This window comes from Aricia agestis, chromosome 9 (genome assembly GCF_905147365.1).
Source record: "Aricia agestis chromosome 9, ilAriAges1.1, whole genome shotgun sequence".
NCBI classification, from domain to species: Eukaryota; Metazoa; Arthropoda; class Insecta; order Lepidoptera; family Lycaenidae; genus Aricia; species Aricia agestis.
The window spans coordinates 3,313,221-3,335,481 of record NC_056414.1 but is presented as its reverse complement, the minus strand read 5'-3'; the positions used below and the strand labels follow the sequence as shown (position 1 = coordinate 3,335,481).

General features: G+C 38.3%; 1 protein-coding gene and 1 non-coding gene across 3 annotated transcripts in view; both read left to right on the top strand.

Annotated features, from left to right (window-relative positions):
- LOC121730528 (protein bunched, class 2/F/G isoform-like) overlaps nucleotides 1-22,261 on the top strand; it is a 182,784-nt gene that overhangs the window by 61,692 nt on the left and 98,831 nt on the right. The window lies entirely within an intron of this gene.
- On the top strand, nucleotides 576-648 carry Trnak-uuu. The gene has a single exon. It is a non-coding gene; the product is annotated as a tRNA-Lys (tRNA).

Sequence of the window (22,261 nt, the reverse complement as noted above, 5' to 3'; positions counted from 1 at the left end):
CTATGAGGCAACGCCATCTAACGGCGAGTAGCACGAACCACTTGAATAGATGGCGCTAGGCTACTATTGAGAAGTTAAAATTATTTTTCTCATTAATTATCCTAATTTGGATTGCTATTACGGGCGCTAGTAGTAATTGATTGTAAATATTTATACTTCTTAACAAGAAATATTTACTTCAAGTGTTAAATATGATGGAACTAGTAATTCTCTAATGCTAAGTACTCACATACGGTTTTGCTCGATAGTTTTACTTCAAATCGAAGGAAATTAGATATATTTGATTTCATCGAACCAACACGATGCGAGCCTTCGAGGCTCGAGCTGACTCGATGCGAGCCTGCGAGCTGTGACTTTTGCGGTCCACACGGTGATTTTTGCTCGACTTGGAGTAAAACTATCGAGTAAAACCGTTTGTGAGTACTTGGCATAAAACGAATTTTTGATTTTTTAAATGGAGAATTAGTTCGATTTAATTTGTAATTTATTAAAATTTAAAGATATGTTCCACTGTAATTTTGTTCTACCTACCTATATACTCGAGTATGTTGTAACATTACAGCATTTTGGTATCGGCCCGGATAGCTCAGTCGGTAGAGCATTGGACTTTTAATCCAAGGGTCCAGGGTTCAAGTCCCTGTTCGGGCGGCTACTTTTTTATTATTTTCATGTTTACATTGACACATTTTTTGATATTTCTCCTGGACCCGAAGTACAATGCAATTAATAGTGCAGTTGTTGCACCAAGCACCGACTGTATTTTAGTAAAATAATTTTAAGCTTTTTAACAGATTTTTTTAAGAACATAGGTTTTAAAGAGTATCATAACTACGGTAAAACTTCTAGATATTTCCATATTATGAATTTGTAAAAGGCAAAGAAAAAATCGTGTCTTGCCAATCCGTTATCAAAGCGACATCTATTGCGCGGTTTTCGTGACTAAAGCGTAACGTGTAAGCTTAGTTACATATTAGTTTAGTGTAGTCCCGCTAGGTGGCGTTTCGTTGGGCTTTGAAAAAGAAGTCACAATATTTGAAATGTAGATGGCGTTACATACATCAAAAAGATCCTGAATTGAATTCTAATTTTGCCTTGCATTGGCCAATAATTATAATAGAGCCGGGGATAGTAATTACGTACGTCGTTGGCTGTTTTGAAGAGAAACGATCCAGCTACTCATCTTCAAAGTTGGTCACCCCATTAAGTTTACATCTTCAAATAGATTTTTTTTATAATTTTAAGAAACTAGAAAGTCCTCACAGTTTCAACGACGATCAACTATAACAAGGCTTCAAAAGTTCTATACTTACCTACAACTCGATAATAGTACTTACTAAACTAGTAAATTTTAATAACCTATACTTACTAGGTTTTAAAATTTTAATAACTTATATATATACTAGGTATTTAACGTGGGAGAGCCATGCTTCGGCACGAATGGGCCGGCTCGACTGGAGAAATACCACGTTCTCAAAGAAAACCGGCGTGAAACAGCGCTTGCGCTGTGTTTCGCCGAGTGAGTGAGTTCACCGGAGGCCCAATCCCCTACCCTCCCCTATTCCCTCTTAAAAGGCCGGCAACGCACCTGCAGCTCTTCTGATGCTGCGAGTGTCCATGGGCGACGGAAGTTGCTTTCCATCAGGTGACCCGTTTGCGTCCTAGGATGGCAGAGTTCGTACATAGGGGCGGCAAAATTAAAGTGGCTTATAAGTACTCATAAAAAATATAAATCCGGCCCTGGTTGTAGGCTTTTAACGTGAGGCAGTATCGTGCGCCGCTAATGTCTTCCAACGCCCGCTCATTTACCAGCACCGCCCCTACAAGGGCTTTTCTTAGAAAGGTAGATAAGCCAGCGATAGTACAATAACTAATTGTAGGAGTAGTGCTGAGTACCTAGGAAACGCAAAAATAACGCGTGTGGTGTTTATGGGTGAGATAATCATAAAATATGATTAGCCATTAGAACTAGTATAGAACTAAAATTTTGAGTCGGTATCCTATTTGAGCATGTCGGGTATTATTACCAGGACCGGAAGAAATTCAACCTTCTAACCGCCGAACTTCGATATGAAGAGGGCACTGTATGATGATGAGGTACTTAGTAGATAGAGGAAAGAAAAGTATTTTCTACAATATAATAAAAGTGCTACTGATATGGATCCATGCACGATTAGAAGCACGTAAACGTAGAGTTTAATGTGAACGCAGCCTTAGTAAGCTTGCTCCGAGATTCTCGAGAGCTTGCCAGAAAAATCTTGAAACCTAAGCGCTCTCAAGGAGAATGACCGTCCGTCGAGTCATGCTTATAATGCACTTTTCGAAGGTAGAGTGGGAAGAAATAGCTAACTAAATTACAAAACTTTGGAACATTCTGGCATCTTAACATTCCGTTACTAAGGGCATTTGCTTGCTAATGTCACAAACGGAATTCAGGAGCCTCTCCATAATAATTATGGAGGAAAATCAAATTGTCAGCTATTGTTAACAACAATGAACAACCGAAATATGTGTATAATAATATTATGTACCTATATAGTTGTATTTACAAACAGTACCTATTAGTATAAGCACTAAGCGCCCATAGAACTCGTAGATCGCTTGTGTTCTGCTTGTGAAGATGCTACTTCCAATTTCCCAAGTATGCCTAACCAACAAAACCGTAGCATACAAGCAATTTCAAAGTTCTTGAGAAGTGGCTAAGCCCAGGTTTCTGTCATACATCTTAGGCCGGTATAAATAGTCAGTAGGTATTTAAGATGCGACCCGGTCTCAAGACGCGGTTCGGCTCTGTGATTGGTCCAAATTTTTACAGCCAATCACAGAGCCTGAACCGTGTCTTGAGACCGAGATGCATCTTGAGTACTGACTATTTATACCGACCTTAGAACCTAATGTTGGTGGAAGATCTATTTCAAAACGAAAAACTCGCACCACAAGAGCCCTGTCAATATTGCAGACACTCTCGTGCGTTCAGCATTTGTTCATTGTATCTAGGCGCATAATTGTAGGTTTCCCAGTTTTATAGATATTCGCTAACGACCGGTTACACCGAAGGCTGTGTCTGTGTCAGTCAGCACAGGCGCAGGCGTCACGAAGCTGCGTGCAAGCAAATTGCTGTTATTATTGAGATTGATAGCGCATATTGCACATTTTAGCTTCGGGTGGGCTGTAGCCTGCAATTGATTGTTGCAAGAATCGGTAAAGGTTGGGTTAATACCAGCAATGGAGTCCAAATGTTTTCTGGTCATTTGTGATTGCCACGCAGGAATGCTAAGGAACTTGCGAAATGCTACGAAGATACCTTAAAAGAAACGTACAAATTCATTTGGTCACTAGCGGTGGATCCTTGAAAATGGATCTCTTCAATTCTAAAATCATTAAAAAGATCTACTTTTACTTTTTTACTCTTGTGAAAATGGTGAAAGATGGGTGTGAAGTGTGGGAGAAAATGGTGTCTATGCACTTTGCGTTTATCGGCATTATGGTAGCAAATAAGTGGCAGTAAGATACGACAATCTAGTATGGTGAAAGATGGGTGTGAAGTGTGGGAGAAAATGGTGTCTATGCACTTTGCGTTTATCGGCATTATGGTAGCAAATAAGTGGCAGTAAGATACGACAATCTAGTACCATAAGGTCTGTATTTTATAACATTGGAAACTGCTGTGCAACGTCCCTTCTCCATGTGAGTATCACGTTATCACGCCGTGAATTTATCCATATCACGTTACAACTATTATTATAGATAATTGTGATAACCGAGCCTCAACTATTTGTACATAAACTGTACCTTTTCCTGCATATTATGTGCGATACTTCAAATTAAAGGAAAGTGCTTGCTACATGTTTCATGCCTTAAGAGGATACACCAGAGCCTAGAGAAATGAAAAAAAGTACGTGTAATATCTATAGCTGTCTCCCTTACCTCAAGCCTATACCGCAGAACGCGAAAGAGACAACTGCAGAAAATCAACGATTCGTTGTCCCCTGATTCCTTCTCCAAAACTTAACCGATTTAAGTACTTTTTTCATTATAGAATAAAGAAAGGCTTGAGCTGTGTTCCTATGTTTTATTTTTTTTTGTAAAATCTAGCCAAATCTGTTTTCTGGATGTTTGAACACAGCGGAAAGTCTGGCCATTTTTTTGGGTTTTTGAACGTTCATATCTCATTAAATAATTAAATTATGAAAAACAAGAAAACATAGGGACATTGTATTAGTGGCCGTAGATATTCAGGAAAAAAATTATAACTCTACTAGCATTATCCAGGGAGGAAACAGGGGACAACGTTTGTATGGAAAAAAGGGCGGTGAGGACTCCTCTTAAGCAGGTTTTCTACGTAGCTTCTGACTATCTCTACTGAATATCATCATTCATCAAGTTGTCAGCTTACTCTATTAAGCTCAGTACTCTCTGCCTACCTAAAATAGGTAGACTATTTTTGGGGTTAGTCTATTAAATTTAATACTTATCAACTTGGTCCCTGAATAGTCTTAATACATTTCGTAGGTGTAACTATTTGTAAATTGTAAAATTTGTCAATGAACCAATTTTACGGTTTATCTAGTTCATTATGTCTCCATATCAATAGGCAAATATTGGTTCGGTGATAAATCTTCTTGCCCCCAATTAGTCTAGATAGCGGTGCCCCAAATTTCCTGTTATTGTTTAATTTGCCAAAACCCACAAGGTTCCTAGGAATTGAAGTTGGAAGGTAAGGTTTTTTTGAGGCCAAGACAGTTGATAGGTATGATGAAACTATTCGATTTTCTTTGGGATTGTTAAATGTATCCCAACTCCCAAGACAAACTTATGCCTTAAGAGTGGGAAAGGGAAAATTGTTTGGGCAGGTGGTGAAGAATGAAGCCTTAACGGAAGACGAGTGGCGAAAAGAGTCTGTCAGTATCCAATGGTCTATGGTTTCTGTCTAGCACGCACAATGTAACCCAATGAGCAAATTATGTAGAATAGTACCTACTATAGTACTCGTATTACAGCCACTTGCTGTAGGCTGTAGCTGATTTATTTATTTGGCTCGAAGAAATCTTGGCGTTGATATATCTTTATCGCGATATTCAAAGATCAAAAGATTCATATTTTGCGCTTCTAATTATCTCTCTGAAAGTCATTTCTGAAAGATAAAAACCCTATGACAATGAGTAAGTAAGATTACCGGGAATAAGCATCAGATGTTTGTGAGTCACTGACGAAACGTCTGGAACCAACTCGTCTGTATTTTCCTGATCACACGCAATCATCAAGACCTATTAAACCAATTTAACTGGGAACTTTTCCTATGCTGTTAAATTACCCTTATATACGGTGGTTATTTTTAGAACTGTGTTTTCTAGGCACTCTTTTTACCCTTTTTCTGGAATCCGTGGGGTTTGATGAAACTTTTTCTAACACAGTTTTAGATGGGGTTCATGAAAACATTTATAATTTATAAAAGGCACCGATTGGATATGGCAGAGTATTTGACGTCTTAAAGAAAAGAAGCATGGAAGTGATGGAGGAGACCCCAAAAATGCCCCAGAAAAGTTAAAAACGCATAAAATAAAATTGATTAAACGAATTAAATCAGCCTTTGGCAGAGCAGGCATGTGGCTTAAACGCCTGCAAAACAAACAGAGCAATAGCAATAATTGCAACAGTGTTTGGTTTTGTCAGGAGTTCAATTTCTTCGTCAGTCTGTAATCATTAAAGTTTTGTGCTTGTTAACTTAGCCTTCCTTAAACCTATTTTTTAATGATTTCAAATTATCCTGATTTGGGACTAGGGATTATAGCCTGTGACACCTAACTTGCCTTCTTTTAGAAAGTTGTGATCTCTCTAGAGTTATACGTCTCTAAACTATACCTTATTTGGTTTTGCTGATGCTCAGGCATAACAGTAGATTTTTTTGTAATCTGAGGGTTTGCTGTTTACAAAGACATAGGCGGCCAAAATCAATCTTTGCGAAATCCGCAACAAAAATAACAAATAACAAATGCGATACGTTTCTTGTTAAAACACATGAGAAATCATTTCGGCGGTTTGACATGCTGACAGGGTATCGTTTTTCACTTGCTGGGTACCAAATACGAGTTAGAGGTCAATGCCTTGGGGACCAAAATGAACACTAGTTTTGGCGTTGAAAAGTGACAGACATCCTCACAAGCTTTTGTCACATTTTACAATTTAGATAGACTGTAAGTTTCGCGCGACCTTGCCGGAGTAAAATCAGTATCCCGCTGAAATTATACATTTTCATGAGATAATAAGTATTAAATGTCCTTTTCTATATCTGTGCCTTTTATCTTAATCAGTCCTGTCATTTGCAAAGCCTATGCGATGCAAACATACTAACTTTCCCCTGTACAATTAGTAAAGACTAAAGATATTAGGATTGTTATCATTATCATTATGTTATCTTCCACTAAAGATTTAGCCTCTTAAGAGGTCCAACCATATTTTTCATAACTACTCGGTGCCATGTTTTTAATCATATATATGTTTTTAATCATATTATTGTCAATTTGTACTTCCTTTCTTTTAATTTTCCGAGAATGCAATCCGAAATAAATACGATAATTGCATTTTAATTGGACTTATTATTAGGTACTAATTACAAGTTAATTTACAAATAATTTTCAACATGATACCATAAAGGTCAAAGTTAAAGCAAGGTTACCGAGTTAACGACCTTAACTGTTTGATTGACGGTTACTAGGTCGCGGGCGGTAACGGATTCGAATCCATGTCGAAAATTCTAGAATCTAGGTATACTCATAAAGAAGGGATTCCCAAAGTTTTGCGATAACTCGGAAACCTAGGGTAAAGGGTTCAGTGGAAAACAATTTAGGAACAGTTTATTAGGACACTTTATTTTAGAATTGGAAGTGTTTGACGAACCTGGTAAACGAGTAGTCGGCGGTACCGATATCGTAGAGTGCGAAAAATTCAGAAAAACCACAGCTTTCAAGATCTTCTTATTTTTATTATGATGTAAAATTCAACAGTTCGGTACTTGTAGCGCTAATGAAACATTTCTGCTCTATCGCCCAATAATAAACCAGTGACTAATAGCATTATACGCAAGTTTTTTTTACTATTTTCTCCGAAGACCCTTTTAAATATTAAGTTACTAGAAAACTCAACTCATTTCTGCTTTCATAAGTGTGTACGATATAAACCACTATGAAATATATGCTAAATACTACACGGTGGGCCCAGCACACTTTCTCATATAAATTCTACACACTGAACATTAGATTTTGTTAACTAGCTAAGGACACGGTCGTATAGAAGGTAGAAAGCTATAAGCCAACCAGATTGCGTACAGTCGATTAGTCATGGAGCAGAGTTTCATCTTAAATTAACTTTCATCGGTATAAAGGCGTAAATATTAGTGAAGTTTTGTACTGAACAATGAGCAGGAGAAGGCATGGAGAGTTGTGACGTCGATAACTTTTTGACAGCTCCACACATTACGATTACATACGTAGACGAAATGCTCATTCCTCTGAAAAATCCATAGAGAGCTACAGTTAGCTCTACAAAACGCTTACAAAAGCACAATCCAGGAGCTTTGGATTGTGCTTTTGTAAGCGAGTAGGATAACACACGAACACAAAAAACAGTTTATGTGATAAATTCAAATTCTTAATTTATAATTCGTACACACGTTGCAGACATATCTTCTTTTGCATTGCCTTCTTCCGCCTTCGCCCGACACTTCAAGTGAGTTTTTAAGTTTCAAAGTCCACTCCACAGGTTTTAATGCCAGTTAAATCTAAGCTAAGTCATGAATGAAAGTATCCAAGAGTATTTACATTACAAAGGTTATCTTTTGGATATAAAATTTCATCTTTACTGCTAAGTAGTTTATGTGTTTGTACTTTAAAGTGATTCAAATGACTTTGGAGTTAAGCAAACTGTATTCTGTTATCTTCTTTGAAAATTTTAATATAATAGCTCCTAAGTCCTACATCGATTTTGATGACACAACTCAGCTACACACTCGTCATTTTTGTAATGTCCAAGAGTGTGCGCGTTACATTATAATGAACGAGTCGGCCGAACGGTATAAGAATTGAAACACCAAAATATACCAGTATAGTTAAATTTTAAACTCTAAATAAGATATTTAATAACTTTTTATATGACTAACGAAAATCAAAACGGAAAAGATGCAAATCACGCCGGCTTTAAACGAAAATATACGAAATTAAACAAGAAAGGAACATTATTTTTGTAATAAACAATCTCATAAAGTTTAGCATTATGCTAAAAAGTTTTTCCTTTTGTAAGACAATAAAAATGCTCAAGTAACTCAAGAAGGTTATAAGTGAATTTGTTATTTCCTTATCAGAGCTTTTATACGCATAATAACTTTGAAGTCCTTTCCCGATGAAATAAATAAGCTTTAATGAAACTTGAATCCTAACCGTTCCCATTTGAGCTTCCGTTACTTGGGTAAACTTTAAGTGCAACTTTGGTCTAGCCAAAGGATAGGTGTAGCAAATCCTTGCCGTTACTCTTTTAAAATGATGAATGAAAATGTAAAGGAAAAACTGCATATCTGATAGATATACCGGTAGTAGCAACATATCAAACTAGAGTCTAACATGCTCCTACTGCCCGTGGGTTATGTTCTTACGATAGGGAGAGCATCGAGGATATTTCATTTCTCCCTTTAATTCATCCCTAACTGATGATATTACTGTGAAGATGGGATCTGATAAGCAAAGGAGATGGGCCAGTGTTCTCGCAGAGCGTTAGAGTGCCAACTTGCCAAGTCCCCTCCGTAACTGATGAATAATGGTTGTGAAGATGGGATTTGATATGCAAGACGGATGAAGCCAGTATTCTATGCCAGTATGTGTAGTTGGTGCTTACCACTGAGCGGGCAACGTAAATACATGATCTGACTAACGAGCGACGCAACATCATAAAATGCCTTAATGCGCGTTGCAACTTTAATGTTCCTGAATGTTGCGAGTTAAGCGCTATTGTACGTCATGCTCATTGCTCATGTCCTGCGTTTACATAAACTGCTGTGGATTTTATAGGGTTATTTTGTATTTGTATGATTACAATTTCTTGCTGCTGTATCTACGTTATTTTTTTTTTTTGGTACTCAGATAAAAAAGATCGATCAAATGAGTTTTAAGACACGTAGTGCAGCTATACTGCAACTTATTAATATATTATTTACATTTTATTATTACGAGTAGGTAGCTTTAATAAAAATTAAGTCGTTTCAAAAAAGGTAAACATTCAAAGTTGCCAACCTTTTGTGATGAAGGCATATTAAGAACAAGTAAAAGAAATCAAAAGAAAAATACGTTAATAAAAGTGAAAATACAGGCAATAACTTCGTTTTATAGTGGTAGTATAAAGATGCTCAACGCGAAAACAAAACATTTACCAAGTCGCAATGCGGAATCGCGAACGGGCACATTTAGCAATTAGACGCGAAACGCTCAATACACATACCGTTAAACCGTTTTACGTCCAGCTAATAACGCACCATCGCTACTAAACCGTATTGTTTACGGACGGAAGCTACCACTGGTTATTTGGATACAGGCAATGATGGAAAAGTTTGGCCAGGATACGTAATACTTCAATGATTATGTAGCGTAGGTGGACATTAGATGGATATGATAGATTGGAATATGATAAAGGTAGTCTCTCTCACCCAAGTCTCCCTTGGGATAACTTCAAAATCCACTTATTTCAAGAGAGACAAACGTAAAACTTTATTTGATCTATTATCTATTGCAAAAGCTTTTTGGCAGAGTAAAACGGTCTGGGACTTCAACCAACAAATTATTATTTATAATAATTTATCCATCCACTCAAACCAAATACTAAACGCATAATTAATGACTTTTGGTTCTTCGGACTTTGACCCGTCCGACATTTTTAATCGCTGAACATCAATCATGGCTTTGGTACCAGAAGTGAGCAGGAAGTTCAACGGACGACCTTTCAGCGACCTCTGCTCACGGTGGTTGATGGGAGTTTCATGGGGTCGATGTATTGTTACGTGCTTCACCCGTTTTAGGATGGTGGGGTTATGTTTTGGAACAAATGGGATTTTAGATTGAAGAGATATAGGCCGCGTACAAAATAGCTTGTGTCCCTCGTTTTCTTTCATGGTATCCATTAAGGGATATGGGATATATGTGGGGCTATGTTTTGGAGCAAATGGGGTGATAGATTGAAGAAATATTATAGGTCACGTATAAAATATTTTTCCTCGTTTCCTTTATATGGAATAACCATGTAGAAAGTAAGAAATTTGTTGCTCTATAGATAAGAGTTTATAAGACCTCAAGTTAAAATTTGAAGCCTTCTTCGCAAACATTGTGAAAATAAAAAGAGCAATGTATATTTAACTAGAAGTTGAACTTTATATAGGCTAGATTTATATGCGGCGACTTGGTTCTCAATTATTATTTTTTAACAAAATATCAAAACCGACTTCCAAGGTAAAAAAAGAAGTAATATTTAAAAAATTATCTAAAAAATTATCCACAGCCGAACATATAACCTCCTCGTTTTTTGGAAGTCGGTTAAAAACACATTTCCTCGCACACGTCTCTGGTGGAAACGCAGCCTATATCGTTCCAGTAATAAATCGATAGTTTGATTTAAGATCTTGAAAAACGTTATAAACTTTCGAATACGTCGCAGTCATAAGCTAATTGAAACGGGAATAAAATTATATTGCCTCCGTACCTTTCTCACTGCCGATTTACGATTTGTGTCTTACGATTGAAGACGTGAGTGGAAGAACCAGATAACAGTTACAAAATTGCCGTTTTTGCATAAATGGAGGCTTTAGGGCCTGAAAATGATTTGAAATAAAAAAAAATGGATTTTACGTGTAGCTTAAAACATCAGCCAGATGATGAAGTAGATAAGTTGCAAGGTTTGTTCAAATTACAAAGGAAAAAATGAGTAATTGTCCTTTTACCTTATGTTATAAAATGTTAGTTATGTGGTTCTTCCAGCCACGTCATCAATTCGTTGCGATAGATTCGATTTCTGTTCCACATTATCTAATATCGTGTTTTGATTCTGTTATCTTAAATGCGATCTTGTTATCTACAACAAATTGCTCAAGCAATACATTTGTACTTATCTGAATACAAGACAATATCTATGTAAAACGAAAGAGAATGATTGTCGATTGTGCTGTGTTGAAATCATGCTTGGGAGGTTTTCTAATAATACATAATACATCTTTTCTGTGTATTCGAATTATATAGATATTAAATTCGAATACACAGAAAAGATGTATTATCATAACATCAACGCACAGCCCAAACCACTGGACGGATCGGGCTGAAATTTGGCATGCAGGTAGATGTTATGACTTACGACGTAGGCATCCGCTAGGAAAGGATGTTGATAAATTCCAACCCCAAGAGGTTCAAATAGGGAATGCATTGCAACACGGCCAAAACGTCGAGAAAAAGTATGTACTCGTAGTAGCATTACTACTTAAATAAGTCGGGTTAAGTCCCGATTAAAAAGTTTCATTATAATGCAACGCGAAAGTTTAAAATGTTAAAAGCTCGTTATGTTACATTCATACTAATATTGTAAATGCGAAAGTGTTTCTGTGTGTCCTGTTACCTCCGCTGAACCGATTTTGCAGAAATTTGGTGTGGAGATACTTTGAGTTCCGGGAAAGCACATAACATACTTTTTATCCCGTAAAATATACGGTTCCCGCGTGATGATCTAATTTTGACGCAACGGAGTTTGAATTTGAGTTATAAAAAAAAACGCAAGACTCTTAACTGTATCATATTTTTTACTGCGGCCTTCAAATTAATTTCATTCGGAATCTTCCAAATAACAATAGTATATTTATACTCCGGCTTCTGTACAACAGATTGTTATTAATAGGTTTGTTTTTCTCAACAAAGTTACGTACAAAACAATTTTATATTTACACTGCTATAGTAGAATGTAGATTGAACGTACTGTGTTGGGATTTGGACTTAGGACCTCTTCGGACATATGAACATTACGATAATATTATACTAAGCTCCATTTGCGTAGACATACGTCAAAATTCACCCTGGGTTAGATGCCTATCCGCCGGATTATCTCTTTCGTTTTTCTTATTTATAAAATACAAAATGATTTAACTTCGATCCAGTGCGGGGCTAAAATGGTCGCATTTAGCAATTCCTCTCAATCAATTCAGCAAATAAATTATCAAAATTCTTACTTATCCAATGTGTTTCGTTGTCTCCTGTATGAGTAGTAACTCATACAGGAGACAACGAAACACATTGGATAAGTAAGGATAGGGGTTTTTGACAGTTCTCCTTTACGTGCAGCGCCCCCGCTCACGTTCATAAAAAGCCTTGTCGATCTGTAGTAATTCGTACTAATTTGACATTTTGTCAGTTTGACAGTTTTTTTTTTAATTTATTTAAGTTATTTGATTCGTCTTTGGGCTTTTCGCCCACATCCTTCGTATGTCGCTTTTAGTAGGTTTGACCTTCGCGTCCTTGTGGACATCAACCTGGGGGCATAATCGGTTCAATCATAAATCGATATGGCCCTTTGCCCCTTGAACTCGGTAATCGCATAAAGGTTCATTGTTCGTCCTTCACGTCGTCACTGAGGAAATTACACCGTGATGTTTTGTATGAGTTCTTGTTGGTAGGTACTTCACGCATTTGGTAGGTTAAATGTAGAATAAGCTTAGTTTTGTACATATTATTGTAAACAGGAAAGGTAGAGACGTGGTAACTGTAGCTCTACCATGAGTTTAAAGCTATCGATACGAGTTAGACGTGGGCCGGCTCGACCGGAGAAATATTTCGGTCCCACAGAAAACCGGCCTGAAACAGCGCTTGCGCTGTGTTTCGCCGAGTGAGTGAGTTTACCGGAGGCCCAATCCCCTACCCTATTCCTTTCCCTTCCCATCTCTACCCCCCCCCCCCCCCCCCCTATTACCCTATTCCCTCTTAAAAGACCGGCAATGCACCTGCAGCTCTTCTGATGCTGCGAGTGTCCATGGGCGACGGAAGTTGCTTTCCATCAGGTGACCCGTGAGCTTGTTTGCCCCCTTCATTAAAAAAAAACTCAATACCGATTACCGACCGATACCGGCTTTAAACTCATGGTAGAGCTAACTGGAATTTGCGGGATTACATCGATGTCACAGCAATTGAATCACTGAGTGTATATGAAAGGAATACCGTTTTTAGGATGAAAAATGTCCGCAAAAAATGTGTGACGCCACTTACTTAGCAAGAGTAGGTACATTTTAAAGTTTTACAGGATACCTACTCTCCTCTTACCAGCGCCATCATGTTATGTTTGCCGAACTCTTAACACTTTCTTCATAAAGCTGAACTGAACTGTGTCGTGGTTTTCATAAACACATTCCTCGCAACGCAGCTTAAGGTGGAAACGCACCTTAAAAGACGGTCCTGCTTAGCTCTTCACTCCATAATTCAATATTGCCTCGTCTGCTCGGTACCTAGGCTAACCTCGGTATCTAGGCGAGCATGTCTAAATATACTTGAAACAATATTATTACAAAACCGTGTAATCCTGTGTGTTTACGGTATCGTGATGTGGGTCACATTCGCCGCGGCCCGCGGGTGGAAATGGGTTAAAGCGATAAAGAGTTTCGTAGACATGTTGACGGCGGAATGTTGATAGCGATAACTGCCACAGACTTGAAGTCACCGCGAATAATAAACTAAATAATAAATTAATTATTAACTTTAGAGGAAATTTAGTATATTTAGGGCCTGTTTCACCACTTTCTGATAAAGTGCCTAATTAGGCTATTCACAACTTTTTTGACAGATTCTCCATACTTGATCTGTCAAGTTAATTGGTGGATAGCCTTATCAGGAAGTGGAGAAACAGGCCCTTAAAGTAATAAAAGGTCTTTGAAATAAATTGATTAGCAACGACAATGTCTCAGGTGCTAATGATGACTGAGTTAGTTTCCAAACTTTTTTAGTTCGTCTTCTGGAAGACGAACTGGCACTGGTGGCACTGGTGCCGGACATTTTTGACAGTCGCTTCCCACCCTTAAACTTTCTTAAAGTACTAGACTTTGAGGGGGTCTAGCAGTAGGAAGCAACTGTCAAAAATGTTCGGCACTGGAAGTCGAGATTCCGCCACTTACCGCGAATAATATAAGCAATGAAATTAAGCTTTACTCTTTCTCGAAGGTCAGGTAGACCTTCAGAACTGGATACCTCCTAAAGTAACCGCGACCGAAACTCCATAGTTGCTGGTCGTTCTTACCTCTGTAAAGGTCACAAACAGGTAAACTTTCAGCTTTACGAAACCAAGGAAGGTCTGGCCCTCGGTGGCTTTTACTCTATATTCATTATCTTGGCACTTCTTGACAAACCTAGTATATAATTGTAGTCACTAACCTTTTACTACTAAATCTTTAAAACCAATCGCCCGAGCATAATAAATATTTTACGCGTTACGAACGATTCGCACTTCGACAACAATAAAACCGGCGTTAGTCAAAGTTTATTCCGCGGAAAATGTTATTTCTGGGTGCGTGCAAAAAACTCAAGGATACGTGGGGTGTTTCAGGGTCGCAATAAAACAGAACGCTCGCATTCGTCAGGTTGTCGTATAATTGAGGACGTGAGTGGACGAAGCGGGTAAGTAACAATTTGAAAACTGTAGTTTTCTGCATAAATGGAGGCTTTAGGACCGGGAAAACGATTTGAAATCAAAATAATGTGGATTCTATGTATACCTAGATATATTAGCCAGATGATGTAGTGGGAACGTTACATAATTTGTTCAAATTATAAGGGAAAACTGATCGCACATTTGTCAGCACCGTACGCGCCATACGCGTCGAACGCACCGCATAGTACACGAAATGCGGCGCGTACGGTGCGGATGAATGTGCGAGGTTTCACATCAATATATTTTCATACAACCAATTCTAAAATGCGGCGCTTCGGCATGTGCGTGATGATAAATGTATGATCACCTTTAGTGCTCTTATTTTGTAAAATGTTAGTTACCCGGTTCATCCCATCGTGTCTTCATTTCGGTCGGTGGGCGTAAGTGGCGCTGCGTCGTTCTCATCAATTATTATTAATAATGTTATCTCTCCTCGAGTATATTTGACAACGCAACTAATTCCCCAATGGCATTTATTAATCGCTCCATGTTTTGGACTCTGCCTGTCTGGTTAAATTTTAATGAGAAAAAATAGCCACATCAAGAACTTATATAGAAATATTATATCGCTTGAAGTTTGTTTCGGTTTTTTGGCGCGCAAAAGCTCTCCAATAAATCCAAGTGTCAATACGAAAGTGTACCTTTTAGGCCTTAGGAATGTTACGAACCATTTTAAGATATTTGAAAGTTTAACGTTTGAAAGAAAATGTTATCTACATTGTGCCAATGAAACGCTAATGGCGATCGGTTGTTGAGAATATCTGAGAAACTTGCGTGAGATTTACGCTGTAACTGCGGACATCTTGGTTATTGATTATGGGACGGCTACCAGGATTATGACACTAGGAAAGTGAACATAAACGGTTATTATATCAATTTAAGTTGTAATTTATTTTGCGAGACACTAAACACAAGAAAATTTTCTGTTGGGAAACTAGTTGCGACTACGTGTGCAATGTGCAATTCATGTATGTATTCCACTGCTTTTAACTTTTATTTAGGTATATGCTGTATGCATATAAAGATGCTTACTGTCTCAAAAAGCAAAGGTAGGAATTAGAATGCACAAAACCTCAATCGAGCAAAATATTAACGTATAACCATATAACCCATGTAATTAATAATTCATATTTCACACGCAAAGAAAGTGATACGACCTCACGCGTCCCCCAAAAGTCATTATTCGGTGAACTCCGGTCAACGGAATCGATAAAATGTATTTATTCTGGGGCTTGTGGGGTTAAAAATTCATCGGTTTATTGTACCGAGCCGACAATACCGCGGTCAAGGAGATACCGGCGCCCAGGGTTGCCACGCATTCTGATCAAGCCACAGTCAGGCTTTTTGATTGCGTGTCCGGCCAAAATTAAAGGGAGTCCGGCATTTGTAGAGCTTGGAATATATTATTTTATATTAAAATCCGACAAATTTTAGACAGGATCCACATTTCATAAACTAATAAGAAGTAAATTGTATCTATTAGATGTTAAAACGTATTGCTTTTATGAGAATCTAGGTATATACTGAAAGTTTACGCCTTTTTTATTTATACAAATATCCGACTAAGGCCTCAGCTGACTTCTTTGTTAAGTTTCGGGACCTGCCAACCCTACCGCCGCGCCGCCGGCTAAAATAAACAACAGCTTCCCGAATTAGTTGCCGTTTGGATCGTGTCAATAAGACTAATCCGATAGCATGCAGATTACAGGTTCTAATTCTGCTAATGTAGTTTCCAGGACTGTAAAAGAACCAAGTTGCAACGCATTAAAGTGACAGTTGTGATGAATAAGTTGCTAATTGGGTACATTTATGAGGATACTCTAATTGAACAGGATCTTCAAATGATCTTTCCATTCTTAGCTTAGTTGAATTCCACTTGCCCATTTCTAGACAACTGGCAGAGTGGTGATTAGGCTTGGACAACAAATGTCGTCTTCTCTATGTAAAATCCAACATGCCTTTCTTGCCTACGCCTCAGCTCGATCGGCCCTTTATCTGCACGCGAACCCTTCGTACTACACCTGTCCGCAATCCATCAGTTCACGACTTTGTATCGCTAATTAATGACCTCGCTTTACATGCCCTAACCTTTGTTACTCGGCCCTTTATCTTCTTGACGTCAATGGTCGGAAATGGTCACGACCGTGCGGCGACTTTATCTAAAGAATTTGCAATAAATGATGACGAGGGTTCAGGTTTGTGCTTTGTATCTTTCAGATCAGTTGAATGATTTTCGGCTCGCATGACATCATTTGCCAAAAATAGATGCAAGGGTATCTGATAAACCCTTTTATGAAAAGCAGAGTTTTCGGATCAAAACACTGGCTTTGCTATGTGACATCGAAAAAATATACCAGTTTAATTATATGCGGTCGTTAATATTATTTATGTCGTTGGGGAATGTGGCACTGGTCCAGGCCGAGCGTCCACCGAACTGCTGGATAATACGTCAGGAGACGTGTTATTCGAGAATCAAGAGCTCAGTCAGACACTTTCATTATCATACCAGAATTAATTGGACACTTGACTGCTGACAAGTGCGAGTAGGCAGGAATTACATACATTGTAACAAACATCCACCAGTTATTTAGTTGATAGCTGAATGATATGATTAGAAAGCATGTTAGCTTTTCACGCTGATATTGTTGAAATGACATCAATGGTTTATTGTGGACAAAATAAAAATCACACAACAGATAACAAGGTAAATCAAAATACGTTTGTACCATTTAAAACTCAAAACGATCAGTAAATAAGATGGTGCGACATTTATTAGCCCTAACTATTCTAAATAAAATGGCTCTTTATATTATGTCAAGTTTCAAAGAAATCGGGTCAAAGTTGTCACGAGTCAAAAATAAAGGACGATTGTTCTATTTATCACCTAGCGTATCTTAGCAAATAGTTTTATGTCTAACGGCATTGACAATAGGGTCTAGTTTGTAGTGGTCCATTCTGCGCACGCGCTCACAAGTAATGTTTGTGTGATTTACTCCGAAGGGTACGGGTTGTTGGCACAACGGCATCCGCGAGGTTATCTCCCGCCGTGTGATGTACGCCGACAGTGCGCTCATTGTTCACACTCCCCTCTGAACTTCTAGCTTCACCGCCGCAAACCTTATTAGGATCTCTTTTATGTCCACTAGCTCTTTTACCTCTATACACTGACGTCTATATTATATTAAGTGCATTAAAATGTTAAGGAGCAATTTGGAACGCCTTTCCTTATTTTCATATTCCGTAACACCATAAAGGTGTATGTCGATCGTAAATAAACAAGTTGTATTTATAATCTGATGCAATTAATCGTGCTAATCTTTAGCAATGTTTGTTCTTTCCACATAATAGCCTGAGAGGTTAGAGTTATTTCTTAATGTTGAGGTGTTTGAGTGTTATATAATTGTATGCCCATTGCCCGTAGACTTAATTGCTGTAACCTTTGGTGCAGCTGGTCAACGTCAATAGGTTCTACATTCTGCAATGGTTTGTCATTGTACTCTGTATATGTACTCTAATAAATACTTTGTAATTTAACCATAATAAGTACCGATATTCTCACCACCTTCTTCTGTAAACAGCTACTTAGTATATACATAGTTTAACAGAAATTAAGTTTTGACAAAGACAAAGACAAATGAGAAAAGTAGATAATATGTACGTTGACGACGACGACGAAAAAACTCCAATACTAAATTTATCACTCGGAATTGGGTCGCTGTGAGTCAAACGAATAAAAATGTTTTCGTATGTAAATCTAAATTGTAATGTATTTGCAGCGGCTGCCGGCGACCGCGTATAGCAATCGTAAACACATTAATGTCTGCGCTATATTGATCATCGAAGCAGACAAATAATGTTCCGAAGCGCCTAGGCGAAGAAATAGTGCGAGAGATAATGAAACTTCTTAAGATCGCAACCGAGAAACGGCACGCCAACTATACTATGGTTTGTCTGTTAAAAAGCCACGTCTACATAACTTTTTTTTTTTTTTTAGTAAATAAGGGGGCAAACAAGCAAACGGGTCACCTGAGGGAAAGCAACTTCCGTCGCCCATGGACACTCGCAGCATCAGAAGAGCTGCAAGTGCGTTGCCGGCCTTTTAAGAGGGAATAGGGTAATAGGGGAGGGTAGGGAAGGGAAGGGAATAGTTGAGGGTAGGGAAGGGAATAGGGTAGGGATTAGGGGATTGGGCCTCCAGTTAACTCACTCACTCGGCGAAACACAGCGCATGCGCTGTTTCACGCCGGTTTTCTGTGAGAACGTGGTATTTATCCGGTCGAGCCGGCCCATTCGTGCCGAAGCATGGCTCTCCCACGTATATACCTCTCCCACTCTCATGTATATACTCGACCTCTTTATCACGGGTATGCTGTAAAAACATATTGCAAAATTGCCATCTCGACCCAGAAACGGAGTCCGTAACCTCTGGAACTAAACCAGGCATATGTGCCGCCTCGACCGCTCGTCACCCATTAGTCAACTGCAACGTTAATTGAAAAGTTTTTACACCAATAGCAGTTCCAATAATGAGATCTAGATCTCTTTCTTTGGACCTTATTGGACTTACGACCTCCTTGAAATTATCTAGGTAGAGATTATTCAGGTTAACTCTGTATTGTTTCAAATATGGCATTTCCATGGTTATGCTATGGTGGAAGATTTTCGTCGTTACTAAAATGATATATGCTAATTTATAAAAATAATCATCCTTATTTAACTGTGTATTACCAAATATAAAGGCAGCCACTCCTGTAATTAAAGAGCTCGCAGGAGCTAAACTTATAACTATGTAGTCGCAACGTTCTGAGCAAATGTCTCGACTCTCGAGTGCACTAATCGATGTTTAGATGTTGAGTGTATGAAATTATCTCGCTGGACATTTCTGTAATAACAGTAGTAGACTCGAATGTTTCTGAACGCCTGGCGCTCGCCGCGGAGAATGTACCAGTAGATCATATTCACGACGCTTGGAAAGTTCCAGCACGTTCTAACAATGCAGTAAACGTTTAAAGGCTATTACTCCGCTGAAACACTAATTAGCTTCAACGCCAACTACCGCAATTAGAATATATCAGTTTCGTTTTATAGCCGCGTCTGATTTAGTTTGATTCTGAACATTGCGAGATTTTGATTCTCTGCCAAATGTGTGTCAAGCGGAACATGGAATACCGCTGTTTTATTAATAACTAGTGTTTTATTTGTACGGCTGGTGTATTTTGGAGCTCCGCTGGTGATATAATGCAATGCTTTCTATATTCGACCACGTGCTCCGATTGCTAGTAATATGCTAGTAATATTAGTATTTGAGTCTCGTGAGATGAATCAGTATGCGACGATAATCACTCTTATATCTTGATGCTCGTGGTTTTACGCAACGAAGGTCCTTGTGTAACGAGTGACGTAATTCGTGTATGATTAACGTTAATCTTGTTATATTATTATTGTAGGAAACAAAAAATATTTTTCAATGATACTTGTATGTCATCCTTGTAGTTTAATTAGTTTTTTTTTTCAATTTTATGAGCACCAATAAATACTGTAATTCCGTATTTAGAAAGGCTTATTTTTGGACAATTAAATGTATCAGCCCCGTAGTTGGCTTATGACCTAAATTCTAGTACAGCTGACTTATCCAAATCGAAAGATTACTTTCGCAAGACTTGGCAAACAATTGTTTATTGCTGAAAGTCTAACCCTATAACTACGATTTTAAATTTATCGCGCCCAACACCTTCTATAGACTAAAGCAATTTGTTTGGAGTGATGCAAGCCCCGATACAGTGTGAATTGTGATCTCGAATTAACACGGCCCGGGCTTGTTATAAGTCCCTTTCATCATAATAGCTTCGAAAGGGCTCTGTCATTGCGCTTACGCAACACATTTGAAATGGTTTGCCGTAATTAATATTGCATCATGTATTATCTTTCGACTATCATTATTAAAAATTTGAGAAGGGATGGAGCTTGTACGGTCTGGTTATGCAAAACGTTTCCCAATAACGGAATTGGGTCTTGCCGATAATTATTATCAATCCCTAATTGCGTAAGGGCTTAATTATAAATCACGTAATAAACAGATCCTTATTTCTTCCTTCTAGAACTGGTTCAGCCCATGAATGACTCGCATTCGTGGCAAGAGAAAATATACTGTCTTAAACGCAAGAAAACTTTGCTTTAAAACCTCTCCTTTAAAATAGTTTAGTTTAAGTAAAGTTGAAAATAATTCCCACCAATTTATCATAAACAAATCATATTATATCTAGTTCAAAAGGACAAAAAGAGTATGTGGCGTGTAAATGGTGTTTTAATGTGTTCTCATAAATCCTCCATGTTAGCCTGAAATAGTCATAGCGTCATAGCGATCGGCTTTATGTTGTGTTGGCGTGCCATGAAAACGCCATTACATGGGTGACTCACGCGACCCTTGCCGCAATGCACTTTTGCGCACTCATCATGAGAACACCGCTTTTTTATCAACATGCAAACGATTCTTGTAATTTCAACGTTTGCTGCTCGTTATCGATAATGATATTTGATTGTTGGATGCAAACGCAAAACCTGTTATGCAAATCATCTCCAAAAAATCTGCCCACTGAGAATATTCGAGACTTGCAGGTTGGTCGGAGTTTGGATGTTGGTAGTCAGCTCGCAAGTTAAAATTTGGCGGGCCTAATTCGCGCTATCAAAACTTCTGAAGTAGACTCAACATCAACGACTTCAACTAATCATTTGTACGTTTAGCCATGTACCAAGAGCTTTGGTCTGAACGCGCACCTAGTACTGTCAGAAACTCTTTGGGGCTTGCCACCGCTACACTTCTAAAAAGAAAGGATAGTTAAAATGTTTATAGTCTGTCAAGAAAGTGAAGAATTTAAAAAGTGGCAACATCGTAGTGTCATCCCTTTCAAATCAATCTAAAAAAAGGGATGGCACTACGATGTTGCCACTTTTTAATTTCTTCACTTTCTTGACGGACTATAGAAAAGTATTTGCTCCATTTAAAAGTTTCTGCCTGTTGTTGATCGAATATTCTGGCAAAAGGCGTGTCCAAACAGTGCAACGCAAAATGCAATCACTTGGCAATGATTAAGTACACAAGGTTCTAATTCTTAAATGTCACTCGCAGTGCACCAGTGAAATAATTGGTTTTGTAATAACAAATTACAGATATTAATCTTTTCACTTTCTCAACCTCCACGACTGACCTTGTGGTCGCCGGAACTATAGTTTGGAATTAAGGTTGGCTTACATTGTTTGTACTGATTAGGGCTGTCCAGACGTATTATCTCCTTTTGATTTAAGGCTCCATTTACAGGGAGGCTGATCGATCCTTGTGGGAATGATAGCAGGACGATCTAAACTCGTGCACACACGGGAATGCATAAAGCGAATCCGGTCAGCCTGCGATCAGTCCGACCCGTACGATCTGCCTTCCCGTGTCCCCGTGTGGTCTTTCTTCTCTATAAATTAACCGTTTGGATTTGGCAGTATCGTGTTGTAACTGGTTACTAACTAGTTCCCAAAATATGATTAGTTCTCATATCTGCTAGAAGCAACTAAA